The sequence below is a fragment of the Solanum stenotomum genome, chromosome 1, assembly GCF_019186545.1.
Source record: "Solanum stenotomum isolate F172 chromosome 1, ASM1918654v1, whole genome shotgun sequence".
Lineage (NCBI taxonomy): Eukaryota > Viridiplantae > Streptophyta > Magnoliopsida > Solanales > Solanaceae > Solanum > Solanum stenotomum.
In genome coordinates this window covers 47,483,809-47,489,028 of record NC_064282.1, presented here as the reverse complement: position 1 = coordinate 47,489,028, position 5,220 = coordinate 47,483,809, and positions in this window count along the sequence as shown.

Sequence of the window (5,220 nt, the reverse complement as noted above, 5' to 3'; positions counted from 1 at the left end):
CCCCCCCCCCCCCCAAAATAAAAAAATAAAAAAATAAAAAAATTAAGTTTGTTTTTAAAAAATATTTTCTATTTCAAAAATTATTTTCTACTCTATTAAAAATAAAAGATATTTCTCAAAAACATTTTTCATTCATAAATCAAACACTAAAAATCTTTTCCGGAAAATATTTTCTACTCACCAACCAAATATGAGAAAATAAAGCAAAAATCAACTTGTTTTCCAGGAAAACATTTTCCTTCGTACCAAACACACCCTTAATGTATCACCTTTTCCCAACTCAAACTTGTCCCTTTAAGTACTCATTTTAACATAAAATCAATTTAATTGTTAATTCTTTTCCTCCTAAACCGACGCCACACATAACCCTTTCACTGAACATGCAATGTACGTGATTCACTATTCTCAATTCTCTCATTGCCATTAACCAATCCCATTCAAGTCAACACAAACATACAGTTAGTATACTAACAAAATTTGAAGTAAAAGAGTCACCTGAAGCTCCCGATCTCTCTCCACTTTCTTTATTCTCCTCTTCCCCTCTATTCTTTTCTAAATAAAATTATTATGTACTTAGTTATTTTAATATATATGGGTCAAGTGGTACTAAATAAATTATAGACTTGGCCCATAATCACCAACTAATAAAATAATTAATATGTTTAACCCAACAACTAAATCGATGTAGTTAAATAACTAGTTCAACATCACCATTTAAAATTTAGGGGAAGAGTCGTAATAACTCTAGTACTCATAATGACCTAACATGTCATTACATCAGATACCAATTTACCCACCGTTCGTCCCTAAACGGTCAAACTAAAAGCGAGGGTAGGATAAGGTACATGAATCGACAAAAGGATGTGGATATCTTCTGTGCATATCATCCCCAACTCTCAAGTGGACTCCTCAATCATGCGACTCTTCCACTATACCTACACAAATGCAGTTTTTTTTAATCTTAAATTACGAACCTCCCTATCTAGAATAGCTACAGGTTCCTCCTCATAAAAAAAATAATCAAGAAATAGGACCGAATCCCAACAAATAATGTAGTTTTCATTACCATGATATTTTTTCAGTATAGACACATGAAACACTGACTGTACTCCTGACAACCCTTGAGGCAAAGCTAATTCATAGGTCACTTCTCCCACACGCTTAATAACTTCAAACGACTCAATATACCTCGGACTGAGCTTATCTCACTTACCAAATCATACCACACCTATCATGGGTGAAACCTTCAACAATTCTTGCTTCCCCTTCATAAATTCCAAGTCCCTGACCTTCCGAACTTCATACTTCTTCTGCCTGCTCTGAGCTGAATAAATTTTACCTTCTGTAACAAATTTCTCAAAAGATTAGTACCCCAAGGTCTCACCTCAAATGCATCAAACCAACCAATTAAAGACCTACACCTCCTCACATATACTGCCTCTAATAGGGTCATCTCAATATTCGAATGATAACTATTTTTGTATGTAAACTCAACTAACAACAAAAATTGTTCCCAATGACCACCAAGGTTAATCGTACACACATATGCAACATGTTCTCAAGGACCTTGACAGAATAACCAGGACAAATCTTTTCTCACATAACCATGATAAAATCCTAAATCAATACTGGTAGTCTACTACCAGAAGTGAACCTTAGCCAACCACCACACACTCATAATGCACAAACCATCATAGATCTTATCAATATTTCCTTCTCACAAAACATATACTTTCTACGAGCGTAAGTTATAAAAAAATGATCTTTAGACATCAGGTACTCATCAAGGGAGAATCAAACTTATTTAACTCAAAGAAAGAAATGATCAAGTAACCACCCATCGAGAGATACACCCAAACATACAGAACCTCTAAAAATATTGACGAAATGCTAGATTAGTAGTTGATATTGATAACCCTTAAGAATAGTAGAACTAGACCCAATGATCCCTACAATCAACCAAACATAATCGGAACATGACCTCGACGACTAGATTAATATTAAGACTGTCGGACAATTGTAAATACCCATGGTAGCTCTTCTATGAATTCTCATAAGCAAGGTGGTACATATAGAACTATTGAAATACTTCAACAGTTCCAAGACAACACCAAATATGTCATCTAAGATAACCAAGTTTGCCCAAACATCCTACCCAAATCAAGAGGACATCACAGGATCGATACACCCGATCCACCACTAGGGATCCACCCATAAAAGTGAAAACACACGCGGGCATAACTAGTGAATCATAATCTAAACCATGTACATAACGAAATATTGGTCACATAAGAATGTACGGAACCAAGGTTGAATACACTAGATGTTTCCTCTAAAGAGCCCATATCAAACATTTATATTCAGTTGACTCCATTTCTATGATTTTTAGCTACCCATAACCACAAGTCTAGTCCCTATTACGATCATACATATACTCTATTTATCAGACTGCACATACTCTTCACATCATTCCACTGAAGCCCATACTCTCAATACTAACAACCATCATAAACACTACAGACATTTACCTTACTCTAAACCAACACTTTTAAGTGAAATCTTTCCTTAGGTCCTTTAACAATCAAAAGTAACAAATTTTACGTCCCAAATCATGCATAAGTCATTCCAAATTCTCAAAACCCGATGCAATCGATTATTTCTTACCTTACAAATCCATACCTTGAAAAAAAATATACCACCACGAATGTAGACTTATAATTTTTTTTTGAATTATGAATCCAACTGTGTAACCCAATCTCCTTATCTATTAACATTAGCTTATACCTTAAAGAGTTTTATGAATTCATGTATCTTAGCTTATCATTGATCGCCTCTCTATTGACCTCACCACATCTTTCGCTAAAAATCCAACCGTACTCATTACCAAACTCAAAATCACAAAAGAACTTATCATCACACTTGAGCTGAATGTCTGTACACTCCTTTCTTTAGTCTTATCTGGTAGTTTTCAACCAATTTGATGAACCCGTGACACTATAACCATAATCACAGAAAAATGGATGAAATCACACATCTCTAAATCCAACTCTCAACTCTTCTGAAGATACCTCTTTAGATCAGATAGAATATTATTGCTCTCACATCTCTTCGAAGGCTACAATATATCCCACTAATTTTTTTTCATTAGGACTCTAGCTCCTTTAACTTCTATTCGAGCGGTGTCCCAACATCTCCTAAATTTTTTCATACAACCATGCTACTCACTAAATAGTAGAAAATCACAACCTTAGATACTCGCAACTCGTTACTACCATACAAAATTTATTTAACCAACCATACTTATTATAGTTGCATCCTAATCACAATCCATCACGAACTCTCATTACCATCATGCTTAGTTATCCCTTGCCATCACCACAAAGTCAACCTCTTCATCGACATGACACCTCCAATCCAGTTATACCAATCAAATCCAAATGATTTACTCAGTTTTATACGCACTTTCATACTAAATTATTCAATTTCCTTCATCCAAGTATACTAACTGGGACTCTCTTTACCCATAAGCTTGTCTTCTGGTATCAATCCACTCCTTTGAATCTTAAGATAAAATCACTAGTCCTCATTTAAAATCCTCAAGATACACTTCACAAATCAAATTCATTAATACCGTACCAAAGATCCACCGCTAATATCTTCCTTAAAACAATGCTTAACCCAATCATTCGTAGTAACAAACTAGTTGATTTCTCTAATCTGAATGCAACACCAAATCTCATTATCTGAGCATGCCATTCAACTGATAACTCCTTAAGTAGTTAGTATTCACACTTGACAATCGACGTATTCATTTCCACATAACACTAGTACCACATTGTGAAAGTCTGTTAGATCCATCACCCATCATACCTATCGAGAAGACGTACCCGAATAGCCCACACATTTCTACCCATTGAATAACTGTAAAATATTATCAAATCTATTCTTTCTCTAGCCCAAGCGATTTGCATTCTTTCTTAGATCAGGTCGATAACAAAAGTAACACACTTCATAATTCTAATCAAGTAAGCATCAGTTTTGTTGTAGTAGTCGTATAAGGACCCTTTTTGATACACACTCAAACTATGAAATCAATGTACATATCATGACCTCAACTAACGCAATACAATTTCATCATTCGCTAAGCAACTCATACATGTTGTGACAACTTTACTAACTGTATTTTCCAAAGTAATGTTGTTCATTATTTAGTCGTCCCTTACTAAACTTCTTTAATGTTGTCACTTTGGCAAAGTCATCTGGCTTCACCCTCTCTACGCCCTCAAAAAATCAACCACTTTCTGAAAAGATTTTGCTGAAGCAGCCACCTATAAAGCTTGAATATGTAAATTTGACCTCAATCCTTTCACAAAGCAGTGAATCCTCTCTTTAGGACTGAAGCAAAGTTGAGTCACATATCTAGATAAAGCACGAAATTTGGCTTTATAGGCTGCAACAATTATCTTCCCTTGCTCTATATTCAGGAACTTATCTTTCCTCATATCCCTTAAGGTCCACGGTATATACTTGTAATGACCCTCCAGGTCATTTCTGTGTCCTGCCCTCTGTGTGTCGTTTAGAGCGTTCCTGTAGCGACCCCAAGTCATTTATGACTTGCTGGGACTGACAGTTCGGTGACCTAGTCGTTCGTTTGGTCTTGGTGTGAGTTTTTGTGTTTTGGAGCTTATGAACCTTGAATGATCATTTTCGATCAAAAGTTTAAGAAGATGACATCGGAATCCAATTCTGACGATTCCATCAGCTCCGGAAGGGTCATTTTAGGCTAGTAGCATGGTCGACATGACTCCCGAGGTTTTCAGTGTGAGTCGGTGCGATTAGGCGTTTTAACTTTAAGTTTAAGCCTAAGTTTGACTTTGGTCAACATTTTGAGTAAACGCGCTCGGATGAGAATTCTGTCAGTGCGGTTAGCTCCGGAATGTTGAGTTTGGTCTAGATTGACCCTTCTTTTGTGTCCCGAGGTTTTTGATATCTTTCCGAGCCCTTTTGTGGGTTTTGACTTAAAATGGCCTTTGGAAGTGGGACCCACTTTTTATCGAAATGACCTCTGATGGAAATTTCGACTGCGCCGTTGAGTCTGGAATATCGAATTTGGTATGGTTGCATATCTCGTTTGCGTGCACGGGGTTCCGAACGAGATCGGAGTACCCCGTCGGGGTTTTTAGTTTTGGAAAAATTGCAGAAAATCTGCAATATAATGCA